General features: G+C 38.6%; 1 protein-coding gene across 3 annotated transcripts in view; it reads left to right on the top strand.

Annotated features, from left to right (window-relative positions):
• Nucleotides 1-15,827, top strand: part of UNC13C (unc-13 homolog C) — an 839,460-nt gene that overhangs the window by 156,373 nt on the left and 667,260 nt on the right. For all 3 annotated transcript variants that reach the window (XM_086321016.1, XM_086321021.1, XM_086321015.1), the window contains 2 exons: nucleotides 13,781-13,901; nucleotides 15,167-15,238. The gene's annotated coding sequence lies outside the window, so the exon portion shown is untranslated. The remainder of the gene's footprint in view (nucleotides 1-13,780; nucleotides 13,902-15,166; nucleotides 15,239-15,827) is intronic.

Raw genomic sequence — 15,827 nt, forward strand, 5'->3', positions numbered from 1 at the left:
TTGCAGACTCATTAGTCGTGTGAGCCTAGTAGTCATGGCACATGAACTTAGTTGCTTTGTGGCATATGGAATCTTCCTTGGGCCAGGGATCAAACTGGTGTCCCTTGCATTGACAGGCCAATTCTTATCCACTGTACCATGAGAGAAATCCACGAGACTGTGGGTTCAATTCCTGGGTCTGGAAGATCCCCTAGAGGAGGAAATGGCAATGTACTCCAGTATTCTTGCCTGGAGATCCCATGGACAAGACCCTCATGGGCTACAGTCCACACGGTGGCAAAGAATCAGATACGACTGAGAGACTGAGCATGCATGCAATATAAACGCTAGTAACTCATGGATTTCTTTCATGGTACTGCTGCTGCTAAGTTGCTTCAGTTGTGTCCGACTCTGTGAGACTCTGCTAAATCTGTGTGACTTAGCAGCAGCAGCAGCAGCAGTATCATGAGAGAAATCCATGAGTTACTAGCATTTATATTGCATGCATGCTCAGTCTCTCCGTCGTATCTGATTCTTTGCCATCCTGTGGACTGTAGCCCATGAGGGTCTGTCTTGTCCGTGGGATCTCCGGGCAAGAATACTGGATTACATTGCCATTTCCTCCTCTAGGGGATCTTCCAGAACAAGGGATTGAATCCAAGTCTCCTGCATTGGCAGGCAGATTCTTTACCACTAGGGCCACCTGGGAAGCCAGGTTTTATGTTATCTTTCTCTTCAAACACTTGACACCATAGTTCAGTTCAGTTAAGTCGCTCCGTTGTGTCTGACTATTTGTGAACCCATGGACCACAGCACGCCAGGCCTCCCTGTCCATCACCAACTCCCAGAGTTTACCCAGACTCATGTTCATTAAGTCAGTGATGCCATCCAACCATCTCATCCTCTGTCGTCCCCTTCTCCTCCTGCCCTCAATCTTTCCCAGCATCAGGGTCTTTTCAAATGAGTCAGTTCTTCGCATCAGGTGGCCAAAGTATTGGAATTTCAGCTTCAACATCAGTCCTTCCAATGAACACTCAGGATTGATCTCCTTTAGGATGGACTGGTTGGATCTCCTTGCAGTCCAAGGGACTTTCAAGAGTCTTCTCCAACACCACAGTTCAAAAGCATCAATTCTTCAGCACTCAGATTTCTTTATAGTCCAACTCTCACATACATACATGACTACTAGAAAAACCATAGCCTTGACTAGATGGACCTTTGTTGGCAAAGTAATGTCTCTGCTTTTGAATATGCTGTCTAGGTTGGTCATAACTTTCTTCCCAAGGAGTATGCATGTTTTAATTTCATGGCTGCAGTCACCATCTGTAGTGATTTTGGAGCCCAGAAAAATAAAGTCAGCCACTGTTTCCACTGTTTCCCCATCTATTTCCCATGAAGTGATGGGACCAGATACCATGATCTTCGTTTTCTGAATGTTGAGCTTTAAGCGAACTTTTTCACTCTCCTCTTTCACTTTCATCAAGAGGCTCTTTAGTTCTTCTTCACTTTCTGCCGTAAGGGTGGTGTCATCTGCATATCTGAGGTTATTGATATTTCTCCCGGCAATCTTGATTCCAGCTTGTGCTTCTTCCAGCCCAGCATTTCTCATGATGTACTCTGCATATAAATTAAATAAGCAGGGTGACAATATACAGCCTTGACGTACTCCTTTCCCAATTTGGAACTGGTCTGTTGTTCCATGTCCAGTTCTAACTCTTGCTTCCTGACCTGCATATAGGTTTCTCAAGAGGCAGGTTAGGTGGTCTGGTATTCCCATCTCTTTCAGAATTTTCCACAGTTTATTGCTTGATACCATAAGCCTTGATTAATTTCTCTCATAGTTGGTTCCAGTTGTCTGCAGTACAGGCCCCACCCAAAGCTATTAATTGCTGTTTTGTGTGTGGAATATAAAGCTTTCCTCTGTGAGAAAGGAAAATATATTTCTTAGAATGCAGAAAGTGTTAAAAGTCCAGAAGACATAACACTAATTTCAAATCTCAAAATGTAATTATAATTATAAAACTCTAGATGTAGTTTTTAAAAAAATTATAGGAATACAAAGAAAGTATTTGTGAAAATACTTAAAATTTCTGGATGCCTATTTTTAAATTGTTTCTCAGTTAATCCACATATTGTCTCACTTTTCATTGTCAACTCTGGCTCTCAGTTCACTTATCTAAAATGGCAAAACCAATACAATATTGTAAAGTAATTAACCTCCAATTAAAATAAATAAATTTATATAAAACATGTCTCAAGGACAGATTTATTGTAGTGCTAAATACTAAATGAAATGGACCAAAAAATAAATCCTGTTCATATTTTCTTGCAAAAAATGTGTTACTATATGTCTGTGAATATTAATGAGTGATAAAACCAGACTATCTTGAAACTAATGGAGAGATACTATGAACTCCTTTTGATCAAGAATCCAAACACTAGTGAACAATTAACTAATTTGTGACAATATCTTTAGAATAAGGGTAGATTATAATAGATATTTATAGGTTATAATGCTATCAAACATTAATATATCTTATGTTTGCAATATTGTACAATAATGATATCATTATAATGACATGAAAGATACTCAAGGTTTCCCCTTAGTGCTTTCCACATTATGAAATATTAATTTATGCTTATTATGATTGAATTTCATTTAATACATTTTAATTATTTGAAATCAATAAGTAGATATGTTGGATGAATTGTCATTTTATATTTAGTTAAATAGCATAGTCTCAATGATGAGGGATGACTGGGTAATTAGAATCCTATTTATTTGATTTGAGAGATAGTAGAAATGACTTTGGAACATAGGTTAATTCCTTTATAGACTGATTATCAGCACTAAGGGAACTATTATGTCCCAAGATCACAGACCTAGATCTCAACATATTATCTGCATGTGGAAAACAATCAGTCATAAAGAGAGATATAAAAAAATTATTATTGTGGAAAAACCATCTATTTTCTCAAGAAAGCAATTCAAAGCCATTATCCTCCTGAAGGGAAAATAAAACATCAACTCGATGAATGAAAGACAGTACATTTTTCGTATTTCTGAGTACCAGCAGGCTTCTCTTAATTACACATTGCTAGATCACAACTGAAATAAGTCTGTGGGTCCTGAAGACTCAGCAGGTAACTCAGGAAAAAGGTGGGGCAGGAGTGTCGCAGACAACAGGAGAAAGCCAAACTTGGGTTAAAACGTGTCCACACAATGCACATTTCAGAAACCCCAGGACAGCAAGGTGACCGTGTCTATGTTTCTTTTTCTTGCTGTGTGCCTTAGGCTGCCTGAGGGACAGCTCCTGTCCCTCTCTGATTGAGAGGTGTATATCCTGCCTCTTGAACTGCTGCCTTTGTCTTAAACTAGAAGGCAATGGCACCCCACTCCAGTACTCTTGCCTGGAAAATCCCACGGGCGGAGGAGCCTGGTAGGCTGCAGTCCATGGGGTCGCGAAGAGTTGGACACGACTGAGCGACTTCACTTTCACTTTTCACTTTCATGCATTGGAGGAGGAAATGGCAGCCCACTCCAGAATTCTTGCCTGGAGAATCCCAGGGACGTGGGAGCCTGGTGGACTGCCGTCTATGGGGTCGCACAGAGTCGGACACGACTGAAGTGACTTAGCAGCAGACAAACTACACAAAACTTGTAGTCTAGGGAATTCCTTCTGGGTTGATTACAGAGCTGTGGACAGGTTTTGCAGAAGTGAAACAAATTCAGTTTCAGACAAGAGGTGTCTGGGTGGTTTTACCATGTGCAGAGAACAAAGGACTTGGCTTTCCCAGGACCTCTCTCCCTCACCATCAAGTTGGGTCTGAATTTCCAGTGCCTTTCTCTTCACAGGCTGGTGAGCTCCTTGAGGACAAGGCTGATGTCATTTTTATTCTTCCTGCAAAACTGGTAGAATGCTTACAGACATTAGTTGCAAAGGAAAGAAAGAACTAATAAATGGAAAGGGTTCAGATGGGGTATGAAAATAGCAGTTTTCTGTGTTTGAGATTATTAACAATAAAAGATAATGCTTAAAAGATTCTTTCTTGGTAGCTCATTTCAAAAAGAGGGGATGACATAGATTACAATTGTTGATCAGAGAGAATATTCCAGGCAGTGAATGTTGTGGGTCAAGAGGAGATAACAAAGTCATAAATGGAGGAAAGCAAGCTGTTTTGTTGCTATTTAAGAAGCCTTTGGTCACTTTCGTAGGCTCTGCAGAAGGAATGTGCAAATGAATAAATAGAGGATCTGCCATCAAAAGCTCTTAGGTCTATTGGGGGAGGGAAAAGTAAATACAAATTATTATACAGAGAATGAATTAAGGGTAGGCTGCCAAAGTAGTGAATGTGAATGCGGGCTAAGCACAAACTACAAATGGAAGGAATGAATTATAAGACTCCCCATTGCAACAGTAATGGTCTGATGAGGAGGAAATGAAAGTACAGTCTATTCAAGCAAAGACGTAAAGAAATATCTTGGGAGAGAGTATACAATAATGAGTTAGGGCTGTTGGGAGGTCTGAATTTCATGGAGTAGGCATTAAGGAGTCACTTTTTCGTGAAATAGGTTGGATAGAAAATACTGTTGTTTATTAAAATTGCTTGCTTAATTAATTCTCCTTGTTAATGCATTTATTATTATCAACTTATTAATAAATAATTTACTAATTCTGATTTTACAGAGGTCCTAGTGGCTCAGTGGTAAAGATTTCATGTGTCATTATAGCAGGTGCAGGAGACTTGGGTTTGATCTCTGGGTCGGGTGATTCCCCAGAGGAGGGCATGCAAACCACTCTAGTATTCTTGCCTGGAGAATTCCATGGACAGAGAAGCCTGGCAGACTAAAGTCCATGGGGTCGCAAAAAGTCAGACACCACTGAGCATGCAGGCAGGGGCTGTTTCTGTTTTGCCCACCATTGTGTCCCCAAACTTAGTGCAGATCACAACCATAGCTAGTGTCCAATAAAAATTTGTTGGGTGAATGAAGAAAGTGCTGTTATCTCCACATTATTGGTACTTTTAAAAATGTTGACTCCAAATTTGTAAATAGTTAGATTTCTTTTGAAGATATCTTTTAGTTTTTAATCTGCATAGAGCACCATGCACCACCATGCAAGAACTGGTGTTATAAAGAATTGTCTTTTAAAGAAGAAGCCTAGAGCCTTATTAGGGAGAGAAGATATAGGCAGGTACCATCTTGGTGAGAATAGAACATTAGAGGATAAATTGAGCTGTCCCTTTAATGTCAGCATATTGTTCAGTATTTTGGAGTCTGTTGAATAAGTACCTTCTCTCCAAACTGTGATCAGATATATCTCACCTGAACATTTTGGTTCAGTCTGCATTTATCAGTGAAGGCAAAGTTATACAACCTTAATTACAGTCTTGGGAAACTGTCAGCAAATTCCAATTAACAAGTATTGCTTAATTGTTAAAGAAAAATTAGGTAATCTTTCTTGGTTTTTGCCTGAAATAATATCCTGGTAAGAAATTCAGGGATATAAATACAAAAACAATAAATTAGTTAATCATTAGCCCAAACAATTCCTAAAGACACCAAGGCAGGGCAGTAGTCTTAAATTAAAACTGTAACTCCTCATGCTTCCCCTGTTTTGCCATTAAATCTATAGATTTCTTCTTTGCCAAACCTAGGATTTGTGCTTTGTTTATTATGGAATATAAAGCCTGTTTCTTTTTCTTTTTTTAACTGTTGAATACAAACACAACCCAAACACAAACTACAGGGAGAATTATTTCTTATGTTCAGAGGTCCCTTAATTTATATACCATATAGGTTTTTAAATTATCTGCAAGTTAATATCAATGTTAAATTTTCTAGGGAGCTAGCTTTTTGTTTTCTGTAAAACTGTGCAAAGTACCTTTGTAAAGCACATATCAATCCATTGACTTACTTGCTTTTTAAGTATTAAATTGCTTATATTGACACATAACTGGACATTTTTTTTTAAAACAGTGACAGCATGGTCACTGTGTCCTCTGTTTTTAAAAGGAGCTGTCCCAGGTAAGAAGATGTAACACGGCAATGGCCCAGCACCTCTGATTTGGTGGAGATCTCCAGAATTATTACAATATGGAAATCAGGGGAAACATTGGGCTGACGAGTCTAAGACCACATTCACGTTTCTTTCTGTGATTCTGACTGCTGTCCCTAAGCAGGGTTTTAAGGTAGGGATTATTTAATTGGGGAAGGACACATAAAGGAAGAACAGACCAGCTTGTCCAAAGGGCAAACAAATCATAACAAATATGAAGTCTTTCCACCTCCTCACCTTCACTCAATTCCCCTTCTGCCTTTCCTCCATTCTTTTCTTAAGGAAAAAAATGTTTTTCCATCTGTCTATTAAAGCATACCTATTTTGTTTCTCATTTCCTTACATGTTTGGCATGTTTAAAATTATCCTAAATAAGCAGATAATTATTTCATGAATCCACAGAATCATCTGTGAAAGAGAGACCAAGAATAAATAACGAATGATAGAGCTTTCAGGAGAACCCAACAAAAGATTACTGCTAAGTCACTTCAGTTGTGTCCGACTCTGTGTGACCCCAGAGACGGCAGGCCACCAGGCTCCCCTGTCCCTGGGATTCTCCAGGCAAGAACACTGGAGTGGGTTGCCATTTCCTTTTCCAATGCATGAAAGTGAAAAGTGAAAGTGAAGTCACTCAGTCGTATCCAACTCTTAGTGACCCCATGGACTGCAGCCTACCAGGCTCTGCTCATGGGATTTTCCAGGCAAGAGTACTGGAGTGGGGTGCCATTGCCTTCTCCAAACAAAAGGTTAGGAAGATTAAATATAGAGCAAAAGGACAGGGACCGCCAAGCCTTCTGCTGGCCAAAAAAGTGGTGACAGAACTCTAGCTTCAGTGAGATATTCAATATTTGTTTATAAAGGATTTATTGGAGGCCTACCTAAGTGTTATATAATAAAATTTTAAATCTTTTATTTTTAAAATCTTTCAATAGTGATATATGCACATATCTTTCTTATTTCATACCCTCTTCCAAAAATTATGTTTTCTTCATAGTTTTCTTTTTATTGTGTAAATGATTCAAGTTGAACATGACCAATACACAAATATTTTAAAGGAAAAAATATTAGATGTGTTATTTCAGGGCCATGATGTTTTATGTTTGAGAAACGAAAACAATATAACCTTTATCCTTCTACTCCAGGATGCTGATGCTTTGTTAGTCTAAAATTCTTCCAAATATCTAAGAAAAATAAATAATTTACATAGCATCAGTTTTTAACATCTGTAGTCATTAGATTCTTTCCTGAAAATTGTGGTAGGTCAGGTAAGACCTGAGTAATTGAATACTTGCAGGAGGCCTTGAGAAAATGCAGCAGAAAAGGTAAACAAAGATGAGGCCAAGTAGCTGGTAACTGAATACATACACTTCACAAGCTTTGTATATGTCAGGCTAGGCTTTTCTGTGCCCCTCAGTTCCAAGGCTCAGACCAACTGACTGAGAACTTCATCAGCTGCTAGGAAATATTTGATTTAGAATAGTGTTCCATATTTGGACACAGCTGGGACTTGAAGAATCTGCCTTGGAGATGCAGTTTCTAATAAAGATCCATCAATAATTAATTCCTTAAATTCTGTACAATATATCAGTACAAGGCCTTTTCAGTAGAATATTTATTACATTTATATTTAGTGTATTCAGTAGTATATTTAAATAGACAATCAGGCAGTTTATTTTTTAAAATTTATTTATTTTAATTAGAGGCTAATTACTTTACAATATTGTATTGGTTTTGCCATACATCAACATGAATCCACCATGGGTGTACACGTGTTCCCAATCCTGAACCCCCCTCCCACCTCCCTCGCTATACCATCCCTCTGGGTCATCCCAGTGCATCCCAGCCCCAAGCATCCTGTATCCTGCATCGAACCTGGACTGGTGATTCGTTTCTTATATGATATTATACATGTTTCAATGCCATTCTCCCAAATCATCCCCCTCCCCCCACAGAGTCCAAAAGACTGTTCTATACATCTTTGTCTCTTTTTTACTGTCTCACATACAGGGTTATCGTTACCATCTTTCTAAATTCTGTATATATGCATTAGTATACTGTATTGGTGTTTTTCTTTCTGGCTTACTTTACTCTGTATAATCAGCTTCAGTTTCATCTACCTCATTAGAACTGATTCAAATCAGGCAGTTTAAATTCAAATTATGTTTTCCGTAACAAAAGTATGTACTTTTTATAGTTTCCAGTTATCTATATAACAACGTGTTGCAACGTGAAAGCTTTGGCGTTTCCTATTTTGTACTCAAATGTAGGCACTACCACTTTTTAGACTTGTGTTAGGCAGGATGCTGAATTGTGCCAGGCCATGGTTTTCTCCTCTCTATAGCAGGAATAGTTAATATATTTTTAGAGAATTGTTTCAATGATTTAGCATGGTACTTTTTAAAATACTCAACATAGCTCCTAGAACAGAGTAAGCAAATATAAAATGGCAACTGCAATACTATTATTGATATTTGCTACCTGTTACCTGTCTGTGCTACATATGATATTATATTGTGACAATAAACATATTTTGTAGACCTGGAGTCACTTAACCTGAAGATCACAACCAGGGCACATTCTGGGACAATGTGGAAATCTGTGAACTGATGTCTGTGTCAGTCCAGGAACTAAGGGCCATTCCAGGGCTTGACTCTGGATTTGTTCCTTGATCCTGAAGTCATCACACTCTGACATCCATTATAGTCTGCCCTGTGTGTCGCGCAAACACTCTTGCTTCATTTCTCAAGTTCACCATCTGGGATAGCTTGCTGATCTCTTTTCCTGTGGAAACTTACAAGAAAGTTATTGGAATGAGCTGGAGCCCTTGTAATTGCAATTGCTCTCAAGACCACAACATATTACCTTCCTCCTATATATAGCATTTTATATGTCTCCTACCTGATGGCTAGCACTTCTCCTGGTCTAGCTGTCATACCTCCTGTGGTGACCCAGATTACATCCCTGAGTGACCTGAGATCTCAGTCATTTTGCCATTCTTATCCATTCACCATCAAATCTGGCAGGTAATTGTGAAGATTTTCCTCAGTCGCTTATGGGTGCCAGATCTGTTCCTCCTTGTCCACATAGTGTAATTTCAGCCCTACGTTCTCCTAATGATCAGAGTCAATTCTTCCTGCCATAGGTTTAAGAGATGGAATGGAAACCATATCTTAAAGCTTCTTAGTTCTTCACTGTGTCCCAGTAGTAGCAGGGCCCCCTGGGAGTCAGATACTCTATAAGCAGGAGAAGCTAAGTTGTGGGGATGCAAAGTACAGATGTTCCATCTGAGACATTGAGAGAGGTAATAAGCAGGGACGCTCCTTGGTTTCTAGACTGCTGTGTTCTATCTACTGGGGACAATACCATGTGATGGTCATGGATTTAGAATGTATACTACATTCTGCAGTATGGTATCCCATCCCATCAGGGTGTCATTTCTAAGTTTGCATTTCAAATGTGTTTTCAAAGGCTTTTATTATTGAAATTATTAATCTGGAAGTTTCTGGGTTTGGATGTGGTGTGTCATGGAACAACAGAGTCCTTGGTGAGGACCCTGCTGCTGCACAAACACTACTGTAAGGTAATACCCTTGATCAAAGATGAAATTATGTGTGTGGAAAAGGCACACTTATATCTGGAGTTGTGTTGATTCCAGTTAAACTGAAGCAGTGCCCTTCCCAGAGTAGAGGTTCAGTGTAATCAATTGCTACCAAGTGGCTGGTCGATCTTCTTGAAAGATGTTGTTGTTATTAGGTGCTCAGCATTGATCTCTGTTGCTGGTGTGTTGGGCATTCAGCAGCAGCAGTATCCTGCTCAGCCTTGATTAATAGGAGCCCAGGCTTTTGAATTCATACATAATCTCTATTTCAGCCACAGCTGATCATCATTGTTTGCTTGGTTATTCATTGCTACTTCCATGGTGCATACTATCTGGTGGACCTTAACATGCAACACACTATATTTCACATTTTGAACTCTTTCTTTCAAACCATCCACATTTCTCCTCTATAGTCTCTTTGACTGTGATGTTCCAATTTTTCTTCTTGCAGGCTCCTGAGAAGTTAGGCAAGTGGTTCACCACTGTTCATGAGTCCATGTATATTTTTACCATGGGCCACTTCTCTTTGCATGCAAAGTGAATGATCAGGTAACTTACCCCAAATTCTACCCATTGGATAGTAGTGGTGAAAGTGGGCACCCTTGTCTTGTTCCCGACTTTAGGGGAAATGCTTTCAATTTTTCACCATTGAGGATAATGTTTGCTGTGGGTTTGTCACATATAGCTTTTGTTATGTTGAGGTATGTTCCTTCTATTCCTGCTTTCTGGAGGGTTTTTATCATAAATGGATGTTGAATTTTGTCAAAGGCTTTCTCTGCATCTATTGAGATAATCATATGGCTTTTATTTTTCAATTTGTTAATGTGGTGTATTACATTGATTGATTTGTGGATATTGAAGAATCCTTGCATCCCTGGGATAAAGCCCACTTGGTCATGGTGTATGATCTTTTTAATGTGTTGTTGGATTCTGATTGCTAGAATTTTGTTAAGGATTTTTGCATCTATGTTCATCAGTGATATTGGCCTGTAGTTTTCTTTTTTGATGGCATCTTTGTCAGGTTTTGGTATTAGGGTGATGGTGGCCTCATAGAATGAGTTTGGAAGTTTACCTTCCTCTGCAATTTTCTGGAAGAGTTTGAGTAGGATAGGTGTTAGCTCTTCTCTTTATTTTTTGGTAGAATTCAGCGGTGAGGCCATTTGGACCTGGGCTTTTGTTTGCTGGAAGATTTCTGATTACAGTTTCAATTTCTGTGCTTGTGATGGGTCAGTTAAGATTTTCTATTTCTTCCTGGTTCAGTTTTGGAAAGTTGTACTTTTCTAAGAATTTGTCCATTTCTTCCAAGTTGTCCATTTTATTGGCATATAACTGCTGATAGTAGTCTCTTATGATCTTTTGTATTTCTGTGTTGTCTGCTGTGATCTCTCCAAGTTGCAGGATATAAAATCAACACACAGAAATCCCTTGCATTCCTATACACTAATAATGAAAAAATAGAAAGAGAAATTAAGGAATCAATTCCATTCACCATTTCAATGAAAAGAATAAAATACTTAGGAATATATCTACCTAAAGAAACTAAAGACCTATATATAGAAAACTATAAAACACTGGTGAAAGAAATCAAAGAGGACACTAATAGATGGAGAAATATACCATGTTCATGGATTGGAAGAATCAATATAGTGAAAATGAGTATACTACCCAAAGCAATCTATAGATTCAGTGCAATCCCTATCAAGCTACCAACAGTATTTTTCACAAAGCTAGAACAAATAATTTCACAATTTGTATGGAAATACAAAAAACCTCGAATAGCCAAAGCAATCTTGAGAAAGAAGATGGAACTGGAGGAATCAACCTGCCTGACTTCAGGCTCTACTACAAAGCCACAGTCATCAAGACAGTATGGTACTGGCACAAAGACAGAAATATAGATCAATGGAACAAAATAGAAAGCCCAGAGATAAACCCACACACCTATGGACATCTTATCTTTGACAAAGGAGGCAAGAATATACAATGGAGAAAAGACAATCTCTTTAACAAGTGGTGCTGGGAAAACTGGTCAACCACTTGTAAAAGAATAAAAGTAGAACACTTTCTAACACCATACACAAAAATAAACTCAAAATGGATTAAAGATCTAAACATAAGACCAGAAATAATAAAACTAGAGGACAGCATAGGCAAAACACTCTCCGAAATAAATCACAGCAGGATCCTCTATGACCCACCTCCCAGAATATTGGAAATAAAAGCAAAAATAAACAAAAGGGACCTAATTAAAATGAAAAGCTTCTGCACAACAAAGGAAACTATAAGCAAGGTGAAAAGACAGCCTTCAGAATGAGAGAAAATAATAGCAAATGAAGCAACTGACAAACAACTAATCTCAAAAATATACAAGCAACTCTTGAAGCTCAATTCCAGAAAAATAAACAACCCAATCAAAAAATGGGCCAAAGAACTAAACAGACATTTCTCCAAAGAAGACATACAAATGGATAATAAACACATGAAAAGATGCTCAACACCACTCATTATCAGAGAAATGCAAATCAAAACCACAATGAGGTACCATTTCACGCCAGTCAGAATGGCTGCTATCCAAAAGTCTACAAGCAATAAATGCTGGAGAGGGTGTGGAGAAAAGGGAACCCTCTTACACTCTTGGTGGGAATGCAAACTAGTACAGCCACTATGGAGAACAGTGTGGAGAGTCCTTAAAAAACTGGAAATAGAACTGCCTTATGACCCAGGAATCCCACTGCTGGGCATACACACCAAGGAAACCAGAATTGAAAGAGACACGTGTACCCCAATGTTCATCGCAGCACTGTTTATAATAGCCAGGACATGGAAGCAACCTAGATGTCCATCAGCAGATGAATGGATAAGAAAGCAATGGTACATATACACAATGGAATATTACTCAGCCATTAAAAAGAATACATTTGAATCAGTTCTAATGAGGTGGATGAAACTGGAGCCTATTATACAGAGTGAAGTAAGCCAGAAAGAAAAACACCAATACAGTATACTAATGCATATATACAGAATTTAGAAAGATGGTAACGATAACCCTGTATGCGAGATAACAAAAGAGAGACAGATGTATAGAACAGTCTTTTGGACTCTGTGGGAGAGGGCGAGGGAAGGATGATATGGGAGAATGGCATTGAAACGTATATAATATCATATAAGAAACAAATCACCAGTCCAGGTTCGATGCATGATACAGGATGCTTGGGGCTGGTGCACTGGGATGACCCAGAGGGATGGTACAGGGAGGGAGGTGGGAGGGGGCTGCAGGATGGGGAACACGTGTATAGCCGTGGCAGATTCATGTTGATGTATGGCAAAACCAATACAATATTGTAAAGTAATTAGCCTCCAATTAAAATAAATAAATTTATAATAAAAAAAAAGAAAAATGAAGTGACTTACTCAGGGACATGTGTTCTTTAGTAAGAAAATGACAAGGAAAAATTTTTCAAAATAAAAGTGACAATGACAGTCTGTGGTTAAAAAAAAATAATAATAAAGTAAAGACTTTTAAAAAAGGTAAAAAAAATTAAATTCTACCCATTGGAAAGATTTTTCCCTCTCTGATGTCTTTCAGTGCTATATTGAGTGGGATGGTGTACCAACCGTCCATTTTCATGGAATACCCACATGTTGAGATACCCACACATTAGATAACCTGTCCATGCACTAAGGAAGGCTGCTTCAGTAGCAATCCAGTCTTCCCTATCTAACTTTATATACATCCACATTGATCTAGTACTCACAGAATCCAGTTCATACGTACTCTGTCAGTTCCTATACGCTCCTATTGGTGCATGTATGTTGCTGAGGTTCTTCCGTTCCTTCAACACATAGTCTTTTTCCTCCCTTTACAGGCTCTTTTGTTTAGCTGGCTTATGTTGTTTCTTTTTCCTAGTTATTGGTCTGGGGGTCCATGGGAATGCTTTTGGTAGGTCTTGTCAGAGGGTGCACACATTTTCTTGCACGTTTTCAAGCAAGAGTGGAGCACTAGCTTCTGACAGGGGAGAGCCACTTTTTGTCAGAGGATTCAGGGAAATCTGAGGATTAAAGAGTTTCCAGTGAATTAACCCAGATGTCCCCAGTCCCACTTTTTTTCACATGACTCACAGTCCCATTTTTTTTCTCAATTAAGGCCCCAATCTTGGCACAGGCAACCTGTCTAAATTGAGAGTTAAACCTTCTCTGGAGCTCTGCCACACTTATGATCAATTCCTGGGTCTGATGCTCAACTTTTTCTGCATCTGCTGCAAGAGGTGAGAATTTCTTTATCTAATGACATAGATGTCTGCTGTTGTTACCTCTAGTTTTAAATTGGTAGCATCACTTTAAGCCTTTCAATGTCTTTTCTCCATTGTATTAAGAGGCTTCAGTAGCTATTCCATTCCATGGCTCTAATCACTTTCTCTCCCAACCTCTAATACCTCAATGTAGTACATGCAAGTTCTTTCCTTCCAGTGGTATTCACACATTGGTCCCCCACTAAAAGTGAATGTGTTAACAATTGTTCTGTTACAGTATACCACAGGCCATCAGTTTTTGACATGGCATCAGTGATTGGGTCCTCGTTGCCAGTCCAACAGAGAGGATTTAGATAAAAGATCTCATTTTAGAGTCACTTCCTCAGTGCTCCCTTGATAACAACTTTCTTAAGTCAGGTTTCCTGGGAAACACTTTATGAAACAGAGATATATGTGCAGAGCTTCTTTTGGAAGAAGCTGAGCCATAATGTATTTGCAACAGAGACCTCAGCCAATCCTAGGCCTCTGATACTAGGATGGCCCCTGTGTTAAAGCAAGAGGGCTAGGCATTTGGGAACCCCCATCAATGAGTCATTGCATGTGGGCTGACCCAGAGAAGGGAGAATAACCCCTTGGCCTCCGCCATTCTCAGAGAGTGACTCAGCTATGTGCCTTTGTCAACTGCATGAATGAATGACTTTGTCTTGGAGCAGATGTTTGTGTGGCACACCACAGCTATGCCATACAGAATCTTTCCTTTAATGCTGAGAGAGGACTTGGATGGGAGGTTGGAATGCAAATGTTATGGTCTCAGTTACTTTGATTTTAATATCAAGGAACAGTAAGCACTCTGGGAAACCCCTTCTATGTCCTTCTTTCTTCTATGACACAGAAGTTTACTCAGAAGGCTTTCACACTACTAATTTTATTTAAATTATTTTAGATAATATTTTTAAATGTATTAAAAATTAGCAGATTGTGGTTCCTGAGTGTCAAAGATTGTCTCTCTAATTTTCTTTCTGGCTGTTAACAAGTCCTAAGTGAAGGGTCCAGACTGAGTTAGTGGGCCAGGTAAACACAGGATACAACCAGAGACTGAATCTTAGTGTAATTTTATGGGAGGCAGGAAAGCTTACCATCATTTGTGAGCAGGGGCTTTTGAAAACTTGAATTTGGAGAGGCATTGTATATTGTTATGTCTGTGGTTATTTGAGATACAAAAAAAAAAATTTGTATTTCCTTTGTAATTTCTTCCTATTTTCTTATTTCAATTACACCAGCACCTAGGCTTGCCATAGTTCAAGTTACCAACTGCTTCTTGGGTGAGGATTTATTCCCAGATGCTCTTTGAGGTAAGAGCTGGCTGATGCTAAGCATGTTTTAAACTAAAGAGACTTTCCGTGTATAATTTAGTATTCCATAATACAAAATATAAGAAACTTTTAAAGTACTGAACTTATGTTAAATCCTTTATTGGGACCATATATTGCCAATCATTATATGGAATGTGCTCTATTTTTGCCAAAAAAGTTGAAATATGTCTTGCTCTTAGGTAGTTTAAAATAATTTCTTTATAGATTTGCTTTAAAAGTACCCTGTGATATAGGAAAAGGATGAAATTTCAGCTGTATTTATGAGACACTAATTTTAACTTTACTTTTAAGTGCCACACCCATTTTGCTTCCATGCTCTAAAGTGTAAATAATTGACTTTCACCCAAGAGTTAAAATCAAATCAAGTTCCACTGAATGAGGAGAATTGCATTGGACCTAACACTCTCAAAGGGGAAGGGAGGGAGGATATTAATTATGTAAGCATCGAAGTTTTGGTCTGTTGGCACATTGGACAGCATTCATTAAAATTTTAAATTCTGTTTTACTACAGAGTAAGGACACATCTAGAGTTATGTATAATCAGCGAGGTGAGAAGAACAGCTGAGAA

The sequence above is a fragment of the Bos grunniens genome, chromosome 10 (genome assembly GCF_055505025.1).
Source record: "Bos grunniens cultivar Pamir isolate PY7600 chromosome 10, Bosgru_T2T1.0, whole genome shotgun sequence".
Lineage (NCBI taxonomy): Eukaryota > Metazoa > Chordata > Mammalia > Artiodactyla > Bovidae > Bos > Bos grunniens.